The sequence below is a fragment of the Chiloscyllium plagiosum genome, unplaced genomic scaffold (genome assembly GCF_037043375.1).
Source record: "Chiloscyllium plagiosum isolate Xiang-an unplaced genomic scaffold, Cpla_swu_hap1 HiC_scaffold_16, whole genome shotgun sequence".
NCBI classification, from domain to species: domain Eukaryota; kingdom Metazoa; phylum Chordata; class Chondrichthyes; order Orectolobiformes; family Hemiscylliidae; genus Chiloscyllium; species Chiloscyllium plagiosum.
The window spans coordinates 27,035,837-27,058,466 of NW_028270154.1; the positions used below are offsets into that span (position 1 = coordinate 27,035,837).

At 41.0% G+C, this 22,630-nt stretch overlaps 1 protein-coding gene across 1 annotated transcript in view; it reads left to right on the top strand.

Moving 5' to 3' along the window:
* The first annotated feature begins 3,959 nt into the window (after window positions 1-3,959).
* shroom1 (shroom family member 1) overlaps window positions 3,960-22,630 on the top strand; it is an 80,912-nt gene continuing 62,241 nt past the window's right edge. Inside the window, exon 1 of the mRNA XM_043703314.2 lies at window positions 3,960-4,303. The gene's annotated coding sequence lies outside the window, so the exon portion shown is untranslated. The remainder of the gene's footprint in view (window positions 4,304-22,630) is intronic.

Below are 22,630 nucleotides of genomic sequence, written 5' to 3' on the forward strand. Positions count from 1 at the left end.
TGAAGCTGCTGCCTCTCTGATCTCCCCTGCTGCCTCAGGAGTGTGCCCAATTAGGACCCACTTACAACCTGAACCAAGACAAGTGAGTGACATGGCCCAGTCGAGTACAAACCTCCATCATTGCCTTGCATAGTTCCTCTTCACATCATGTCTTGCTGTTAGGGGCACCCATTTCTCTTGCTGGGAAGGTACTATGACACATCCTCATCTTACACTCTCCCTCATCTTCATAAGGAAACCTTTTATTTGTCCTCCAGGGAAGGTGACAAAATTTCACAACAATGGTCCTAAGGATAAGAGGATCAGTTCCTGTGATGAGGTATTGTTCAATCAAGAGATGTTGTATATTCTTGGCCTGTATTCCCCCCAGTATGGAAGAATGAGAGATGAGCTACTTGAAATGTATTAAATCTGTGCTTGTTTTTTTAGGTCCTGAACCAGCAGATGGTTAAGAAAAAAGTTGTTGCAATTTTAAAAGCAAAATATGAGCTCTTGCAGTGCAGTGGCAATGTCCCTATCTCTGATCCAGAAGACCTATGTTCAAGTTCCATCTGCTTCAGTGGTGTGTAATAATATCCCTGAACAGGTTGGTGAGAAAATATGTAACAGCAAAATAGTGTGTATGTTAGACATTCAAAAGAGAAGCTAAAAGTGGAGAAACTCAGCAGGTCTGATAGGATCTGTAGAGAGAGGGAAAACAGTGCTTCTCCATAGGTACTGCTAGACCTGCTGAGTTTCTCCAGCACCTTCAGTTTTTCTTGCTGATGTTGCCTCTGCTCCTCTTGTTCCTCACCTGTGGTCCAAGGTATTGTTGCGTAAGGGATTCCTATTGAAATAAAAGGCTAAAAACTCCTAGAAATGATCTCCAGAGTGTTGAACATCAACAGAAAGCACAAGCAAGCTTGCAACAAAAGCCCTATGAGCAAACCTTTTTCACTTGATCAACCAGCCAACACCAGAACTCAATACATCCTATCTGTTTGCTTGCTCAGGCCGCTCCAATCATTTCATGTTGTCTGCCCTGTCCAGTTCTAAGAAGCTGGCATACAGCTTAAAGTGTAAACCCACGATTAAATAAGTAGCTAATAAGCAATTTAATTATTTAAATGGCAGAATTGCCCGAACCAAAGGGATTTCACCCGTTTCTCCGCACACCCCCACTCCCCATTCAGACAGATGATGATAAAATTGAAGACTTGAAGAGTTCCTAACACGTCGGTACTTACAGGCACTCCAAACTAGCACCTGCTGAGAAACCTTCATCACTCACCTTCTCAGACTGAACAGCCCACACTGTGCCTCTCCCATTTTGGATTGAGGTGTTAGGGAAAGCTTGAAAATAGATTCGTGCTAGCCCTGGTCAGCACTTTTTCCCAACCCCCATGAAGAAGTTCCTGCCTCATTAGTAATGCCAAAAGTGAGAAAATCACAATGCGGGAAGTTCAGTCCCATATCTGCATTTTACCCTTCCTTGCATGCCTGTCAAACCCTCAGCAGCAGCCTGCATTCATGGGCTCTGTATCTCTGTGTCTGTGTTTCTGTCTGTCTCTGTACTTTTTTAGAGGGTCCACAGATTTGTAGCAGTAAGAAGGGAGGATTGAAAGGAATAGTTCCTGCCTTCAGGGATGGGAAAATGGTACACCATCACCCTATGTCACTGGGCTGGGATATATGTCTGTCAACCTCTACATTTTACAAAATGAAACTAGGCTTCATAGCCAAAGGCAGTAATACCATGGTACTGTCAAATGAGATGAAATGACAGACCTGTCAATGTACAGAGCCAAACAGTGAAACAAGCTTTTTAACATGAAAGGCTTGTGTTGTTCAGCAAGAAAAATATCCCTTGAACAAACAAAACAAGTAGTGGTTCAATCTATCAGGTTTCACATGGTGGGTGAGATTACAAATTTTAGTTTCATTTGGCCTTGGCGATATCAAGAAAATATATCTTTTAATTTGTATCTGGTTTTGTGCTCTAAGTATTTAGCCCTTTGATTCTGGGTAAAGCTTCCCATCATTCACAAAATCTAAACACTTTTAGCATGATTTCCCTGATACAAAGCAAGTTTCCTGACAAAATCAATCATTATTCTTTCTTTTCTCATAATGTTTATGGAAATGTGTTTATAAATTCTTCAGTGACCTTAAATTTCCACAAATTTCTGTCTTTTAATAGCTGTAGTGTGAAGTGTCAGTGATGATAGAGGCTCTCCTTTTCTGCTCATTGTTTCCCAGATATGGGAAAAAAAACTCATTTTATATTCTACTGGTACCAGAATTGCAAGTAAATTGCTTCCAAATGATGGATTTTCTATTTTAAGTTTTAGTTAAAGTTCTTACTTTAGGCACAAAGGAATAGGAGCAGTATTCATTGGCCCATTACACCATTTAATAAAATCATGGGTGGTACTTCACCTTAACTCCAGTCTCCTGTCTGGTCCCCATGTCCCTTGATTGCTTTAGAGTACAAATTCCTTTTCTCTAATACGTTTAATGACTAAACGTTTACTGTGTAGTTCTCTGGGGTGTAGAAAAATATTCACGGTTTTAAGTGAAGTGATTTCTCCTTCGTTCCCAAATGACTGCCTCCAAACCTTGAGAGAAAATCTTTCTTCTCTCTGATCATTTCCTGATCTATATATATTATAGAGAATTGGGATCTTTCAGATCTGAAACAAACAAAAATAGAGATTGCTGGAGAAACTCGGAAGGTCTGGCAACATCTGGGAAAAGAGTTAACATTTCCAGTCAGGCGAACTTTCTTCAGAACACTTCACTGTTTTCTCTTTGGGTTTGATTGTGAATTACAAATGAACACATTTTGGTCTTATGATGAGAGATTTGAGCACAATCCAGGCTGACACTCTGTTATATTCCTGAGGGATTGCTGAAGATGAGATGCTAAATTCAAACTTCATCTAGCTTCCTATGCGAATGTAAAGGATCCCATGTCATTCTTCGAAGGAAGGCAGCCAGTATATCACAGCCTGGTGCTCTGGCCAATTGTTAGCCCTCAACCAGCATCACTTATCTAGATTACCTGGCTGTAACACTTTATTTAGTGAGAGAATAGTGTGTGCCAGTTCAGCTGCTGCATTCTTTTTGTTACATGAATGACTACACTTCAAGAGCACTCTGTAGATTATTCACGGATGTCTTGAGGTCATTAAACATGTTGGTAATACACATTCTTCCTCCTTTTAAAGTAACTACTGTATAAAGTAATACTCCAAAACAAAATAACCAAGACTTACGCTCTCTGAATAAGGGCTTAGTCATTTAAGCCTACGTGGAGAAGCAGGGGGCAATGGATGCTCATTGGAGGCTGAGACCACTAAGTTTTCAACAAGGAAGGCAATGGACTACTGGTATTATCTTTAGACAATTAATCTGGTGACATAGGTAATGTTCTGGGGACCTGGGTTTGAACTGCATTATGGTATATGGTTGAATATGAATTCATTAAACATCTGGAAACAAGAGTCTAGTGGGGACCATCAAGTTCACTAATGTGGAAACTGCCATTCTTACCTGGACTGGCCAGTCCCACAGCTAAATGGTTGACTCTTAACTGCCTTTCAGGTAATCATGAATGGGCAATAAATGCTGGCCTGGCTGGTGACATCTACATTGTTGTGAATGAGTGGAAATAAAGATGGGAATAAGAAAGGGATAATGCAGTTGAGGTAGAAAATCACCCTTGATCCCATTGAATGAATGGCAGAGGTGCAGGCCCACTCCTGGTCCTACTTCATATGTTCAAGGGGCAACTTTCTTTCTTGAAAGTGGAGTACTGGTGGATGGGGAGTATCCAGGTATTCCAGCGAGAGAAAATATTTGTTCATTTTTTTTATAACCTTAAAAAAAAGTCCGACACAGAGGCGTCACGGAAAGACTTATCAAATTACCTTTGCACTGGACACCTGTAATGGTGAGACAGCAGCAACGCGCAGGAACCTCAGCAAAGAGACAGTATTTGTTTATGTCTGAGCACCTCGCCTGTTTCTGAGGAGCTTGCCCCCTGTCCATGAGGTGTTTTTTCTCTTTGTTTATTTGATTTAGGGACAGACACATAGAAGTGGCGAGTTCTGTATTGTTTGTTCTCGAAAGGTGTTAGGATGGTACGAAGGGAACCCTCAACACTTTGAACGAACTCTGATTTTAACTTTGTCTTGCTGGGTGAATCATTAACCCGACACGCTGTTGTGTGAAGCAGGAATCCCTTCCGCTCCCACTGCCGAATTGCCAGCGATCTTATCCCCTTTCTCTCGGTTTGGGAATTGCTGAGCCGCTGGTCGTTGTAAGTAACGCAAAACTCTTGTTAGATGTTGCAAATGTTAACATGGCAACTCGGCATTATGTCCCGGATCAGGTTGGATCCGTGCGACTCCGGATTATGTGCACTGACTCCGTTTGGAATGATTGGGTTCTTTTCACACTTTCATGTAATTATCGTTGGATTCATTCGACTGGCGAGAAATGCGGAACCATGAACGGTTTGCTATTTTCTGGTTTGTTTTGTACTCTGACTAATCTAAACTTTTAGAAAAATTGTGTTCGATGTTGCTGCGTGACAGGACGTGAGTGTTACTTTGGACTTGTGGCACTGAGACTGTGGCAATTCTATGAGTATGTGGGTGGGTGGTATGACTGTGGTGGCTCAGTGTGTCTGTGTGGGTTTGTGTCTGCGATAGCTGTGTCTCTGTGTCTGTATGGGTGTGTGTCTGTGATAGCTCTGTGTCTCTGTGAGTATGTGGGTGGGTATCTGTGATAGCTTTGTGTTGCTGAGAGAGTGTGTGTGTTTGTGATAGCTCTGAGTGTATGTGTGTGCGCGATAGCTCAGTGTCTCTACGAGTGTGTGGGTGTGTGTCTGTGGTGACTCTGTGATTGTGGTCAATCTATTTCCCTGACTTTGTGAATTTGCACAGTTCAGATTCTATGATTTGACACTTTTAACTCTGCCAGTGATTATGTTTTGGTTGTGAAGGTCTATTTGACTCTTGCTCTGTTACCTAAGTCATTTCGGGAAGTAAAAGTGTTTCACCACTATCCAATAAAGAGCATGATTGCGGTACCTTGACTGCTTTCCTTCCACACTGATATTTCCATGTTCAGGTGAAAGTGAAGATTGCAGATGCTGGAGATTAGAGTCAAGAGTGTGGTGCTGGAAAAGCACGGCAGGTCAGGCAGCATCCGAGGAGAAGGAAAATCGATGTTTTGGGCAAAAGTCTGACCTGCTGTGTTTTTCCAGCACCACACGCTCGACTATTTCCATTAACACGCGGACTGGAACCAACTAGTTCTGTATCTGGTCATCTCAATTTGCGTCAATCTCGTGCCTTTAGCCTCACAGGACATTTCTTTACGGTTAATAATGCAGATGTTTTTATTGACCTGAAAACTGATTCATTACACGATGCTGCCTGATCTGAATATTTCTAGCATTTTCTGCTTTAATTAAACTAAGAGACCTGGATTACTGATGCAGAAGCATGATTTCAGATTCTCCCAGGGTGTTTAGGAAAGTTAAAGTCAGTTGATCAAATAAAATCTGGAATTAAAAGCTTGTATCAGTAATGGTGATCATGAAAGTGATGGATTATTGTTTTAAAAAAAAACCCTGGTTCATTTTAGGACAGGAAATCTGCTGTCCTCAATGTGTCTGGCCTACATGTGATTCCAGATCAATTGTTATCTGGTCAACTCTTAACTGTCCTTGCAATGTACTCAGTTATATTAAATTGATACAAAAAGGTCTAACAAGAATATGAAACTGGCCATAGGACACAACAAAGGCACGTTCAGCCCAAGAGGCTTATTGCTAACATCTGGGAGATTCTGCTAAAATTGGGAAAGCTGTCCCACAGACTAGTCAAGCAACAGCCCAACACATTCATACACACTGAATCTGGAGCAGGATGCTGAGTTGAATGATCAATCACAGTCTTTTAGAGTGATGGAGTGGCCTCAAAGGGACAAATGCCCTAACTCCTCCTATTTTCCAAGTTTCTATGTTTCAAGTGGATTATTTTGTCTTGGATAGTTTTGAACTTCTTAAGTTTTTGCAGAGGTGGCAATCAACCAAGAAATTGGAGAGTATTCTATCACATTCCTGACTTGAGCTTTGTACATGACAGACATGCTTTGGAGAGGCAGGAAGTGACTTACTCCCTGCAGACCAAGTAGCTATTGTCATAATCATAGACTAACAGAGCTCCAGAGCTGAGGAAAAGGTCATTTGGCCCATCACATGAACATCGGCCAAAAACAACCACCTAACTATTCTAATTCCAATTTCCAGCACTTGACACATAGCCTTGTATACATTGGCATTGCAAGTGTACATCTAAATACTACTTAAATGTAATGAGGGTTTCTGCCTTGACCACCCATACAGACAGTGCGTTCCAGATTCCCACCACCGTCCGAGTTTGGGGGGGGGGGGGGGGGTAAAACCTTCTTCACATTCCATCTAACTCTCCTGCCCATTAACTTAGATGTATTCCCCAATCATTGATCTTGGTGGTAAGTTTTTCCTGTCTGTATCCATCATAATTTTATACATCTCTTTCATAGCCCTCTTCAGTTTCCTCTGCTCCAAGGAAAATAACCTCTCCATGACTAAAACTCTCTAGTCCAAGCAATGTCCTGGTAAATCCTCTCTGTATCCTTGGTGCTTTATGGCTTGGTATGCTCTGTCAATAGTGATGCTACTAAGAAACTCTTGGTGATGGACTTCAAAGTTCCTTCACATAGAATATCTTTTATACCCTTACCTCACTCAGTGCATGATCCAGAATGTTGGGGGCTGGGAAGGGTGTGATAGGTATTAATTAGCATGAGGTTTCCTTGCTATTTTTGACTCAGATGCCATGAAATGTCTTGGAAGTCAGAGTCCATGAAGAGCACCGAGGGAAACTCCCTCCTGACTGTATGCTACTTAAAATGTAAGGTGTATGATTTATGTCAGTTAATATAATTAGTTTTAAAACTTGCATTTCAAAATTGTGGCATGTGAATTTTGGTCTGTGTGTATGAGGAAATTTACTCGTTAAGCTGTCAGTATATCTGGAACCTTGATCTGTATGAGAGAGGGAGATCTTGAGGTGATAATGGAAATTTATTTGTATTTGAGAGAGCTTTATGAATGAACAAAGTAAACATTGAGCAGCATTAGTTTCTTTCTGTTCAGAAGAATTTTGAAATATATTTTGCTGAAAGGAAAACAATATTGCTTGGAAAGCTTTTGTTTTTATGTTCATAGAGGTCCTTGTGCAAGTGAAACAGTTTGTTTATAAAGGAGATCATTTTAGAATGAATAGGAAACAGGTTACCTCAGTGTAGGAATATTACTTTGAAGATTCTAGGCCAGAAGTGTTTGGTTAGAATCCTGAAGGAGTTATTCAAAGTTGAGAAAGTCTAGGCTCAAGGATTAGATTAGATTACATTAGATTACATTACAGTGTGGAAACAGGCCCTTCGGCCCAACACATCCACACCGACCCGCCGAAGCGCAGCCCACCCATATCCCTACATTTGCCCCTTACCTAACACTATGGGCAATTTAGCATGGCCAATTCACCTGACCTGCACATCTTTGGACAGTGGGAGGAAACCGGAGCCCCCGGAGGAAACCCACGCAGACACGGGAAGAATGTGCAAACTCCACACAGTCAGTCGCCTGAGGCGGGAATTGAACCCGGGTCTCAGGCGCTGTGAGGCAGCAGTGCTAACCACTGTGCCACCGTGCCACCCACAAAGCTATCAAATTCTCAAGACCAGGAATTAAAGGAAATGGTTAAATTAAACCTGTAGATTTGATAGGGAATTGAACTCTGGTGTTTTGAGTACTGTAAAGATATGATATAGAGATGATTTGTATTTTTGAAATTCTACATCTTATGTTATATGTAAATAGTTTGGTTTACCCTGTTTTATCTTGTTTTTTGTGGAATAAACTGTGTTTTATTGTTAAAACCAATTTATACATTATGTGCTTGTGTTTAAAAAAAAATCATTAAATAAAAGCAAACAAAATATGATCAGGCAATCCAGATTTTAGTCTGAGATCTGACTGGTCCAGTAATAACATTTGCTGGGATCATAACACACTGCCATCACTGATGGGTCTGCTCTGCTCAATGGGCAAGACATATTGTGATGGTGATGATTGTCTGTAACATAGGATTTTGTGAGTACAGCTATGTCAGGCTGTTGTCTGACTAGTTTGAGGAAGCTCTCCTAATTTTGGCACAAACCCCTAGATGTTAGGGGCATTTTTCACGATCAACAGAATGGTGTTTGCTGTTGTCACTTTCAGTACCCAAGGTAATCCATCCAGTTTCATTTCTTTTAGATGTTATTGTGGTTTGATAATTGAGTGGCTTGTTAGGCCAATTTAGAGGATATTATTAGTTTTGGTCTAGAGTCCCCTATGTAGGCCAGAGCATGTGGTAAGAATGACACATTACCTTTCTAATGGGCATTAGTGAAGCAGATTATTATGAAATTTAATAATGTCTTCATATGGGTTTCCACAGCAACCAATGATAATTACTATTATTGAGACTAGATTTTGTTTCCAGATTTATCAGCTGTAGATAGTTTGTAACAGCCGGTGAAATTAATGTCCCCAGAACATTAGCATGAGTCTCTGAATAACTAGCCCAGTGACAATGCCTCCATGCCAAAATCTCCACTTATTATGCTGAAGGCAAATTTTGCCAGACTGCAGCAGGTAATGAGGGAACCAGCAAGTGGAAGAAAAATTACTTGAACTCATCCTTCCAAATCTACCTGCCACAGATACATCTATCCAAGCCAATCACCATTCTGACTTGGAAGTATATTGCTATTCTGTCACTGTCAGTGGTTAAGATTGTGGAATCCCCACCTTTAACAGCATTGTGGGAGTATCCACATCACATGGACTACAGTAGTTCTGGACAGGTCACCACCAAGAACAATTGGGATTGGGCAATAAATGCTGGCAGAACCAGCAAACTCCAATCATCCACGATCTCGTTGAATGATGGGGTAAGCTCCAATGGCTGAATGGCCTACCTCTGCTCAGGTGTAATATAGTCTTATTTTATTAAAGAAATGATAACTGCACTGTCCTTATGGAAACAAAATCTTGTCTTCATACTGAGAAGATCTACAGTCATTTTCTGTGGCTTAACTACTTCTTAAATAAGATAGATACAAAACAAATACAGAGGCTCAACACTGAATATCAATGGGATGATCTGGACCACCACCAATAACATCAGAACTATATTTGCCCTCAACCTGTTACCTTTTTGTGCAGTATGTCGCTCACTCCAACAATATTAAATAATCAACTCTAATTCATTGAGAATTGTTTAAGTAGCATACCAAGAGCAGTACCTGACATATTTGAACAAAATGGGCCAAAGTTATAACAGCAGAACCAGTACACTATAGAGACAGTGAGGTACTCCCCACAAATAATGGATCAGACCAAAGCACTGCAGACACGTCACATCCAGTCATCAATGGTAACAGACTATTAAATGGCAAGGTCACTGCCTCAGTACAAAATTCAGCCTCATGTCTGGCCACATGCTGACACAAACTCATTAATTATGTAAGTTCTTAATAGAGCTAACACTGTGCAATCATCACTGGATAATCCCGCCTGCCATTTTATGATGCAGGGAATGTCATTGATGTAGCAGTTGGAGATGTTTCAGCCTGAGGGGCAACCCAGAGGAAGTCCTGTTACGACTTTGTCAGGTTTGATTGGCCTCCAACAACCACAACATTTTCCTTTGTGGCCATTACGACTCCATTTTCTCCCCATTCCCATTGATTTCAGTTTTACTAGAGATTCTTGATGCCATACTTGGTCAAATGCTCCTTCTATTACTCAGTTGATGTTGCAAGTTGACTGTTGTGGTAAGCAGCTGGATTGCATTTGTCCTGATTTTTGTGGACAGGATATACCTGGGACTGTATTAAAATTTATTGGGTAAAGACATTGTACTATAATGTTTTGTCTTGAATGTGGCTAGTGTGCAATAGATATCTTCAGCGATGTCATTTGAATATTGACAAATGCCAATAATCAGGTTAAAAACAATGATGAAGAGCTTTTGCCTGAAACGTTGATTTTACTGCTCCTCGGATGCTGCCTGAACTGCTGTGCTTTTCCAGCACCACTCTAATCTAGACAAATGCCAATAATCATTTAACCCTTTCAAGCTGGTTAGTGTTCTGCTGAATCTGGATGATACTTACACAAAGACCACGCTGGTTATACTCTTTTCCACCCTCTTCCATCAGGCAGAAGATACAAAAGTGTGAAAACACGTATCAACAGAATAAGAACAGCTTCTTTCCTGCTGTCATCAGACTTACGAACGGAACTGTCATATATTAAAGTTGATCGTTCTCTGCATCTTTTCTGTGGCTATAACACTATATTTTGCATTTTGTTCTATCACTCTGATGTATTTATGTAAGGTATGATTTATTGAGATAGCACCCAAACCAATACTTTTCCCTGTATTTCAATAAACCGAATCAAATCAAATCCATTTCTCTTGAGGTATAGTATCCCAGAACTGAATTCAATATTCTAAACAGAACCAACAGAGCTTTACACAGTTGTTATAATTTTCATTGCTTTGTATTCAACTTCTGAGATAAAGTTGAAAGTTCCATTAGTTTTTATGTTATCATTTGAACCTGTTCATTAACCAGTTGTGATTTATGTAGTTGGACTGCTCAATTTTTCTGTTCCTTCACAGTTCCTAGAATGTAACCATTTAGCAAATACCCTTATCACACTTTCTCAGGTCTGAAAACAATAGTCTCACGTTTTTCTGCTTTGATTTCCATCTACTGCAGTTTTGCCTGCTCGATTAGCCTACCAATGTTGCTTTGCAAATGTCTGCCTTCATCTGCCAATTAACTTCATGCAATCAGCAAACTTGGATATACAGGTCCACATTCCTTCACTAAAGTGGAGCATTCCCTGACTAATGAAATAAATTACCAGCCAAGATTATATGCACAAATCTCCTGAGTGAGATTTGAACACAAGTTTATGACTCAGCAGCAAGAGTGCAATCATTGAGCCAAGTCTGACATTTTTACAAACAGTATCCTAATCGTCAGTTCTGTTATTAACCAAATATTATTGCAAGCTAATTTAAAACAATTAATCAACTTAATTGTCAAATACCATCAAGTCGGTTCTACTAATTGGTGAGAATAATCACTTTTCAAGTATTGTTAATTCTTGCTGTATTGATTTTGTACCCCTATCGTATGAAAGCATAGAAGTTTACAATTAGAATTTTACAATGCGGTGGAAGGTGTGCCAGCTCTCTGGAACAATAATCCACTTGTTTCAGGTAAATGCATTTTCCCATGCCTTCTTTATGTTGCTTAAATATTTGTCCACCTTCTTTTCAAAAGCTATTACACATTCTACCTCCACCATACTTTCTGCTCAAAAAGGGAAAAAGGGAAGTTTTTAGTTCATTGAATCCCAGAGAGGCTTCAGTGTGATTTGGACAAGTTGAATGAATGGGTACATTCGTAGTAGATGTAGTACAATATGGATAAATAAGAGATACTCCACTTTGGGAGCAAACACAGGAAGTCAGATTATTGTCTGAAATGGTGATAGATTGGAAAAGAAGAGGGAGGTGCAACAAGACCTGGGTGGCTTTTTACACTCGCTGAAAGTAACTATGCAGGTACAGCAGATAGTGAAGAAGGTAAATGGTATGTTGGCTTCCATAGTGGAAGGATTAAACTACAAGAGGAGTAATGTCTTGCTTCAATTGTACATAGCTTTAGCAAGACCACACCTGGACCATTGTGGGTAGTTTTTGGTCTTCTTATCTGAAAAATGTTACAAAATTATGAGGGGCATGGATAGGGTAAGTAGGCAAAGTCTTTTCCCTGTGGTCAGAGAGTCCAGAACTAGAGGGCATAGGTTTAGGATGAGAGGGGAAAGGTATAAAAGAGACCTCGGGGACAACTTTTTCACGCAGAGGGTGGTACGTGTCTGGAATGAGCTGCCCGAGGAAGTGGTGGAGGTTGGTACAATTGCAACATTTAAGAGGCATTTGGATGGGTATATGAATAGGAAGAGTTTGTAGGGATATGGGCCAGGTGCTGGCAGGTGGAACTAGATTGGGTTGGGATAGCTGGTTGGCATTTTCATTAACTTAACCAGCATTGATCAAGTGACTTCTCTTCTTGACTCAGATTGTTGGACTGGAATTTATACTCGCCTGCCCAGCGGGTTGGAAAGTATGAGAACATTCAGTGAGTGGCCTATCTGCATCTTCCACATCCAATTCCCTCCCCATCACAATTATTCTAGGACAGGAGCTGTGTATACCTAGGGTGAGCTTCTTGCTAATCCCATTGAGAATCTTAGGAAGATAATTAACTTCAACCTGCAGCCACCAGGATTTAACAAATGACATATGTCTGACCGTGCCAACAATGCTCTGAGCCCATCCCTTAAATGTTTGTACTATCCTCCTGGGACATGTTCTGCCATTACCAAGTTCTGGGTAAAGCAGTTGCTTTAGTCTGGCACCTGTTAAGGGACACATGAGAACGTGCTGGCTGTGGATGATCAGCACCACAATGCTGGGCAGGTTGGCTTGGGAGAGGATGCTGCTTTTGGATCACCTTGTTTACCACCAGATTTGGAGGATCTTGGTAAGGCATTGCCGTGGTGCTTTGAAGTGCCTGCTGGCATTTGTTCAAGCTGCACAAAAATGTAAGGATCATTGAGTCATAGAGATGTACAGCATGGAAACAGACCCTTCAGTCAAACCCGTCCATGCCGACCAGAAAAACCGTAAGTTCATCAGTTGGTGATGCTGGTTAGGGCAAATGTTCTTCAGAGGAGTGCAGTCAGAGCCAAGGCTGTGGCACACTAGGTGGCTCAGTTGCACAGGGCGGGTCGGGGGGGGGAAGACTAGAGAACAGGTGGAAGAGTATAAATGTTGGGGGATTTATTATTTCGGGGAATGGTCATAAACATGACATCAGGCTGTTATTTTGCCACCCTGGTATTACGCCCATATATGTCATAGAGCAGCAACAGGTAATTCTTTTAGAGAAAGGCAAATAGCCAGAGTTTGTGATCCACACTGGTGCCAATGTCTTTGCTAGGAAAGGAGATGAGATCCTAAAAGCAGATTGCAGTATTCTAGAAAGGAGATTAAAATGTAGGACCTTTAAAAACAGCAATCTCAGGATACTCCCCAGATGTTTCCATGTGCTAATGAACATAGGATTCAACAATTGAACACATGGGCAGAGAATAGGTGTAGGAAAGGAGGCATCAAATACAAAGGAGTCTAGATTTATCCTGCATTTGATTAACCGAATTTTGGATTATCCAAACAAGATTGCAAGGTCCCGATGCTTGGCTAAACTATGTCATCCGGCATTCGATCATCCAGAATTCGATTAACCAAGCGAAATTCTCCCCACCCATGTCTTTCGGATAATTGAGGTTCCTCTGTATTTGAGGCACTGGGGCCAGATCAAGATGGACAGACTGTATTTCATCAGGACTAAAATTTATATCCTCACAGAGAATTTCCTACTGCTATTGGGGAGATTTTAAACAACATTGTTTATAGGAGTTTTATTATAGGTCACCAAACTTGAGTGATAATATTTAGCACAGTAAAAATCAGAAAATTAGAGATGTATGTAACCTGGTTAATGCAGTAATAATAGTGACTTCTACCTACATATGGAATAAGTAAACCTATCAGACTATATTGTGGATATTGAATTCCTGGAGTGTTTGAGATGGGTTTCTGGAGCAGTGTGATCACGAACCAACTCAAGATCAGGCAATTTTAGCTTTATTGTAATATAATTAGAATGGGCTAATTAATGGTCTTGAACTAAAGGAATTTCACATTAATTTGGAATGTGATGTAGTTCATTCTGAAACCAAGATCTTCCATCTGAAAGAGGAAATTATAAAGGTTTGACAGACATGTTGGCGATAGTGGATTGGGAAATGCATTAAAAGATTTGATAGAAGGTAGTATTTAAGATGCTAACTAATATTTAAGAAAATGCTGCATGATATATAACAAAAGGGCAAGTAATGACCTCACTGGACAATTAGTCCAGAAACACAGTTAATGGTCTGGGGGTCCCAGATTTGAATCCTGCCACAAAAGGTGAAATTTGAGATCAATTATCAAAAATTACTGGAATTAATTACCATGAAACCATTGATTGTCATAGAAACCCAGCTGGTTCACTAATGTCCTTCAGGGAAGGAAGTTTGCCATCCTCACCTGGTCTGACCTACATGTGACTCCACATCCACAGCAATGTGGTTGACTCTCAACTGCACTCTAGGCAATTAGGGATGGACAATGAATGCTGGCATAGCCAGTGATGACTAAATCTTGTGAATAATAAAAAAAAAATTGTGAGTATACCTACAGCTCAAGGACTGCAGCTGCTCAAGAAGGCAGCTCATTATCATCTTCTTTAAGGGCAACTAGAGATGGGCAATAAAAGCTGGCCCATCCAGACCACCCATATTTCATCAATATTTAAAGTAATTTATTCCTGTAAGACACAAACATAGTTGATTCTGCTCTCAATCACCTTATCAACAGTATTGTGAAGCAGCACTTGTTGAGCAACAATCTGCTCATTGACGCCCAATTTGGGCTCCTGCCAGATCCACTCTGATTCTGACCTCATTACAGCTTTGGTTCAAACATGGATAAAAGCATTGAATTCTAGAGGTGAGGTGAAAGTAACAGTCCCTGACATCAAGGCTGCATTCAACCAAGTGTGGCAACAAGGACCTCTGGCAAAACTGGAATCAATGGGAAGCAGGGGAAGAAGTCCCTGTTGTTTGGAGTCATGCCTGGCACACAGAAAGATGGTTGTGGTTATTGGAGGTCAATGATCTTAGTTCCAGAACATCCAAGATATTTGCAATTCCTCAAATACTGAAGCAATCCATGTTCAATTGCAACAAGATCTGGGCAATGTTCAGACTTAGGTTGACAAGTAGGAAGTGAAATTCATACCATACGAATATCAGGCAGTGACACTGTCTAATAAGAAATGATCTAACCATCATCCCTTGACACTCAATTGTATTTTCATCACTCGATCCCCCACTAGCAATGTACTGGGAATTATTATTGACCATAAACTCAACTGAACTTGTATATAAATACAGTGGCTACAAAATCAGAGGAATACTGCGGTGAGTAACTCATATCCTGACTGCCCAAAGTCCAGACACCATCTACAAGTCAGGATTGTGATGGAATAGTCCATGCTTGTCTGGACTGCTGTAGCTCCAATAACCCTCAAAAAGTTTGACATCATCCAGGACAAAGTGGCCCACTTGATTGGCGTCACAGCCACAAATGTTCACTCACACCACCACCAATACTCAGTAGCAACAGTGTGTACTTATAATTTCCTTATACAGCACCTTCTAAACCCATTCCACTTCCACATACAAGAACAAGGGCAGCAGATAAATAGAACACCACCACCTGCAACCTCCCCTATATGTCATGCGCTATCCTAACTTGGAAATATGTTGCTGTTTCTTTAGTATCTCTACATCAGAGTCCTAGAATTCCATCCTTAAGGGCATTGTGGATCTACCTACAGAACATAGACTGCCAAGGTTCAAGAAGGCAGCTCAGTACCACCTTCTCATGTGCAATTGGGACAGAGAATATGCAATGCCCAGGTCCCACGAGTGAATAAAAAGAAATCTTTCCAAGTCTGTAGAAATGTTAGGTTGAATTATTTTTCTAGTTATTACGCTTTTTAAAAATATTGTTTAAGATGTCTACAGCTGTTTAAAAGGAAAAAATTCATTTCTTATTTTATAATTTTCATGTTTTGTCATATATGCTAACCACCTTCAAGATGCTGTTGAAAGGATGCTCAGGAGGATAAGGAAATCCACAAGTTGAAATGTCAGCACTCCACTGCTTGTTTGAACAAAAAATATCTACTTTGGCTTAATTCCTAACTCTACTATTTCTCCTGTGTGAAGACTGTGGTTAAAGTTCTGAAGTTATGCAATATAATATGTAATGTTGACATTACAGTGAGAAACTCCAAAGGGTCACAATGCCCTTTTAAGATAATCGAGCTAAGAACAGTTCTCAATGTTTTATTACCAAGTACCTTTGAAGTACAGGAAGTGTTGCAATGCAGGGAACATCACCTGTCTGAGTTCTCTACTGATAATTGGCTCTCAATTAGGTTCCAATAAAAGTTGAAATTATCAGTTGACATCCATTACAATCTGGGCCTCTGAGAAAGCAGAAGAAAAATAAAATTGGTCTCACCAGATTCCATTTTGTAAAGAGGTCGTGTGAGACTGATAAATTTGGTCTTTTGGAGAGAATAAAGATTAGGTATTGAAACCATGATAGTAATCAGAGAGGTAGGTACATAGAAGTTGTTACTATGGAACTAGAATTCATAAGTAAAAGTTCAGGAAATGCTGAACTTTAACTTACTGAGTCCCTTCTTAACAGTCTTAATCTATTTACACAACAGCTTTAATATCAGAAGGAAGTAATTTCACTTTAAGTCCTAGGAACAGGGATAGATAATTCAGCCCTCAGAACTGTTCCCTGATTCATTTAGGTTATGGCTAATCTGTACCTTGACTCCATTTGCCTTTTCCCTTGATTCTCTTGCCTATCAAAGTTCAAGTGATCTCAGTCTTAAGGGTTTCATCCACAGACTTTTTGGGGGATTAACTTCCAAAATTTCCAAAATATACTTGCTGGTTTCTCCCCTAAATGCCCAACTTTAATTTTAAGGTCATGCCCTCTGATGGATTACCCACTGGAGAAAATAGTTTCTCCATACTTGCCATACAGCGTGCCTTACTCATTTTAATTAAAACATTTTAAATCGCTTTTCCATTATTTAAAATCAGAGGAATTTAAAACACGTCTCTGTAATCTGTCCCAAATTATAACCCTTTTGAGTGAGGTTATCATTTTGGTACTATAACTCATCCAAGGCCACAATGTCTTTCCTATGGTTCCGGGCTCTACAGTAACTGAATACAGTAACCTAGCAGGGTCCATCAAAGGCTCTGTACAGGAAGAAATACTTTCACCCTTCTGAATTGCAATTCTGATATAAAACCCAAGATAAAGGATAGTAGCATTTTTGTAATATTACTAACTCATAGTCCAGAGAGCTGAACTAATGCTAAAGGGATAAGATTTCAATTAATACCACAGCAGGTGATTGAGTTTAAAGTAAATTCATTTATACAAGTGTAATAAATGAATTGTTGTCAAAAAGTCATCTAATTTACTAATAAACTTCAGTTGCAGATGGTTCGCTACCAAAGGCAATCCGAGTTCAGCAATGAATGTCAACCTTGCAATGTAATGCTCGTAACCTAAGAATGAATTTACAAACAAATTGACTTTTTAATTGCCTTTTATATTTGTGCATTAGATATTATGATTTGAGGACATGAATAGCTAAGTCCTTTGGCTTCTCCACAGCTCCATGTCTCATCTTTAATAAAATATTCTGAACTTTATTGCTCAGACTTTAAAAGAATGACTTCACATTTGCCCAACTCACCTTCTACTATTGTTTGTTTGTTGACTTAGCCTTAGCCTAATGATGGATTAATACCACACAGCCACTTTTATTTATATAACACGTTAAATGTAGTAAGACGTCTAAAGGCAGTTAACTGGCACATTACAAAACAAAAATCTGAGCTACACAAGGGAGGTTCACAAGATCAAAAACCTCGTTAACCAGGTAACTTTGGACAGTGAGGTAGAGAGGTGGAGGGAGGCAATTCCAGAGTTTATGGCCAAGGCAACTGAAGGCAAAGTCGAATATCATGGAGTGGTTAAAACCAGGGGTGTTTGAGAGATCAGAATTAGAAGGCAAAGGTATCATAGAGATTGGTATGGTTGGATGGGATTACCGAGACAAGAGGTGTGAGGCATTTTGGAAATAACGATGAGAATTTTAAAATCAAGAGATTGCTTGAGAGCCAAAACACAGGAGCGATAATTGAATGGATGTTTTCATTCATTCATAGAAATGTGGGTGTCACTGGTTAGGGCAGCATTTATTGCCTGGGGAGCATTTAGAGTCATAGCATCATAACGATGCACATTATGGAAACAGACCTTCGGACCAACTTTTCCATGCCGATCAGATATCCTAAATTGATCTAATCCCATCTGCCAGCATGTGATCCATATCCCTCTTAAATCTTGAAACTTACCTCGAGAGTCGGGCCTCCGTTTTGAACAGAGTGGTGAGGAGAGAGGGCGGAGAGAAGCGAGTGCTGCTGGGAAGTTTTTAAGTGGGTGAGATCTCTGGCACTGAAGCTCAGAAGGGTGGAGAATAGAAAAGCGTTAGTGATAGGGGACTCAATAGTTAGATGGATTGGCAGGAGATTTTGTGGTCATGAACGGGACTTCTGGAAGGTATGTTGCCTCCCCGGTGCCAGGATCCTGGATGTCACCGATTGGGTTTACAGGATTCTGAAGGGGAGGGTGAGCAGCCAGAAAGAATGGAACATTGGCTCCAATGATATAACCAGGAAAGGAATTGAAGATCTGAAAAGTGACGAGAGAGAGCTGGGTTGGAAGCTGAAGAGTAGGACAAGTAGAATAGTGATCTCAGGTTTGCTACCGATGCCACGAGACAGTGAGATGAGGAGCAGTCAGTGAGTGCAGCTTAACATGTGGCTGCGAGGCTGGTTCAGGAGGGAGGGCTTCAGTTACCTAGACCATTGGGATGCCTTCTAGGGAAGGTGGGACCTGTACAACAAGGACAGGTTGAACCTGAACTGGAGTGGCACAAATGTCCTGGGTGGGAGATTTGTTTGTGTGGTTCGGGAGGGTTTAAACTAGTTTGGCAAGGGGGTGGGAACCAAAGCTACATATCTGAGAGGGGGATAGTTGTAGGTGGGGCAGTGACAGGATGTAGTGAATCTATTGGGAAGGTTTTTCATGTGATGAAGCAAAGGGCTCGGTTAAAGTGTGTCTGCTTTAACGCAGGGAGTGTCAGAATTAAGAGTGATGAACTTAGAGCATGGATCAGTATTTGGGACTATGATTAGATTAGACTAGCTTAGGTTACCTACATTGTGGAAACAGGCCCTTCGGCCCAACAAGTCCACATCAACCCTCTAAAGAGTGGCCATAATGGAGACGTGTGTTTTGCAGGGGCAGGAATGGTTGCTAGATGTTCTAGGGTTCAGAACGTTTAAAAAGAACGGAGTGTGGAAAAAGGAGAGGATGTAGCATTGCTAATCAGAGAGTGCATCACAACTACAGAAACGAAGGTTGTTGAGGAAGGTTTTTCTACTGATCAGTATGGGTGGAAGTTAGGAAGAGCAAGGAAGCGGCCACCTCATTGGAGATTTTCTACAGACCACTTAATAGCAGTAAGGAGATTGAAGAACTCATAGGTCTGTAGATTTTAGAAAAATGCAGAGGTAGCACTGTTGTTATTATGGGTGACTTCAACTTTCCCAATATTGACTGGATCCTCCTAAGTACAGATGGTTTGAATGGAGCCGTTTTTGTCAGGTGTGTTCAGGAGAGTTTCCTTACTCAGTGTGTAGACGGGCCAACAAGTGGAGAGGCCATTTTGGGTTTGGTTCTCAGCAATGAGCCAGGTCAGGTGTCAGATCTCACGGCAGCAGAACACATTTGTGACAGTGAACACAACTGCCTCACATTTACCATAGCCTTGGAGAGGGAAAGAGCATCACCAAGGGGAGATATTTAATTGAGGAAAAGGAAATTATAACGCTATCAGACAGGAGTTGGGAAGTACAGATTGGGAGTAATTGTTCCATAGAAAAGGCACAACGGACATGTGGAGACTATTTAAGGAGCAGTTGTTGCGAATGATGCACAAATTTGTTCATCTGCGACAGGCAAGAAGGGGTAAAATTAAGGAGCCTTGCATGACAAGAACAGAGGAGCTTCTCTTCAAAGAAGGCAGCTTATGTAAGGTGGAGGAAGCAAGGATCTAGCACAGCTTTAGAGGATTACAAGCTTACTAGAAAGGAGCTCAGTAATGGACTGAGGACTGCCCAGTCCTGATGAAGGGCTTTTGCCCGAAACATCAATTTTCCTGCTCCTCGGTTGCTTCCCGACTGGCTGTGCTTTTCCAGCACCACTTTAATCTAGACTCTGATTTCCAGCATCTGCAGTCCTCACTTTTGCCTAATGGACTGAGGAGAGCCAGGAGGGGGTATGAAAAAGGCTTGGCAAGAATGTTTTAGGGAGAACCCAAAGGTATTTTACTCATACGTGAGGAATAAGTGAATGATCAGGGAGAAGGTAGGATTGGTAGGGAACTTATGCATGGAGTCTGAGCAGATAGGGGAAGCCCTAAATGAGTTTTTTGCTTTGGTTTTCACTAAGGAAAGGGACCTTGTTGTGAATGAGAACTTTGAGGAGCTGGCAAACAGGCTTAAACAGATCAAGATTGATGAAGTTAATGTGCTGGAAAACATTAAGATTGATAAGTCCTCAGGGCCAGACCAGATTTATCCTAGGTTGCTCCAGGTAGCGAGAAAGGAGGTTGCTAAGTCGCTGGCAAAGATATTTGCTTCCTCACTCTCAATGGGAGTCGTATCAGAGGATTGGAGGGATGCGAATGTTGTTCCTCTTTTCAAGAAGGGTAATAGGGAAATCCCTGGCAATTGCAGACCAGTCAGTCTTCCGTCTGTGGTCAGCAAGGTTTTGGAAAGAATTCTGAGAGATAGTCATAAACCTATTTGGAAAAGCACAGCGTGATTAAAGGCAGGCAGCATGGTAGGCTCATTCATAAAGTCAGGAGGTATGGGATACTGGATTCAGGATTGGTTGGCTAACAGAAGGCAGAGAGTGGTTGTAGATGGAAAGTATGCTGCTTGGAAGTCAGTGGTGAGCGGTGTCCTGCAGGGCTCTGTTCTTGGGCCTCTGCTCTTTGTAGTTCTTATAAATGAGTTGGCTATGGAGATTGAGGGGTGGTTAGTAAATTTGCTGATGACACAAAAGTTGGAAGTGCCATTGATAGTATCGAGGGCTATTGCAGGCTGCAGCGCGACATAGACAGGACGCAGAGCTGGGCTGAGAAATGGCAGATGGAGTTCAAGCTAGATAAATGTGAAGTGATATTTTGAAAGGTCAAACTTGAATGCTGAATATAGGATTAAAGACAGGATTCGTGGCAGTGTGGAGGAACAAAAGGATCTTGGTGTTCAAGTGCATAGATCTCTCAAAGTTGCCACCTAAGTGAATAGGGTTATTAAGAAAGCATGTCGTGTTTTGGCTTTCATTAATAGGGGGAATTGAGTTTAAGAGCCACGAGGTTTTGCTGCAGCTCTACAACACCCTGGTGAGACCACACTTGAAATATTGTGTCCAGTTCTGGTCGCTCTACTATAGAAAAGATACAGAAGCTTTAGAGAGGGTGCAAAGAAGGTTTACCAGGATGCTGCCTGGACTAGAGGGCTTGTCTTATGAGGAGAAGTTGACTAAGCTTGGACTTTCTCTCTGGAGAGGAGGAAGAGAGGTGACCTGATCGAGGTATACAAGGTAATGAGTGGCATGGATAGAGTCAATAGCCAGATACTTTTCCCCAGGGCAGGATTGACTGGCACGAGAGGTCATAGTTTTAAGATACTAGGAGGAAGGTATAGAGGAGACATCAGAGGTAGGTTCTTTAAGCAGAGAGTTGTGAATACATGGAATGTGTTGCCAGCAGTGGTAGTGGAAGCAGAGTCATTAGGAACATTTAAGTGACTGCTGAACATGCACATGGAAAGCAGTGAATTGAGGGGAGCTTAGGTTAAGTTATTTTATTTTACATTCGGAATAATCCTCGGCCCAACATCGTGTACCAAAGGGCCTGTTCTGTGCTATACTTTTCTATATTTTATGTTCTAAACCCTTCCTATTCCTCCTGACTCACCACTTTCTCTGGCAACTCATTCCATACACACACCATTCTCTAAGTGTAAAGGTTGCCCCTTTCGGCCCACTTTAAATATTTCCCCTCCCACCTTAAACCTATGCCTTTCAAACCTATTTGAGAGTTAACTACATTGCTGTGGATCTGAAGTCATACATAGGCCAGATCAGGTAAGAACAGTAGATTTCCTTCTCTCAAAGGATCTTAGTGAACATGGTTGCATGGTTACCATTAGACTCTTTCTTTAAAATTGAATTTCAATTTCTCTATCTTCCGTGTTAGGATTCGAACCCACGTGCTCAGAACATTTAGTCTGTGGTTCTGGATTATTAGCCTAGTGACATTACCACTTCACTTCTGCATTCAGGCTGTTAGGGGCAGCACAGTTTTGAATGCCCTTGAGTTTACAGTGGACAGAATGTGGAAGATCATCTAGGAGTGTACTGTAATAGTCAAGTCTAGCGGTAACTAGAGCATGAACGAGGGTTTCAGAAGCAAATGAGCTGAGACCGGGTGAGGTTGGACAATTTATTTTCATTCATTAATGGGATGTGGCCATCATTGGCTAGGATTGTATTTAATGCCAATCTCTGATTTCCAAGAGGAAAATTAAGAGTAAACCACA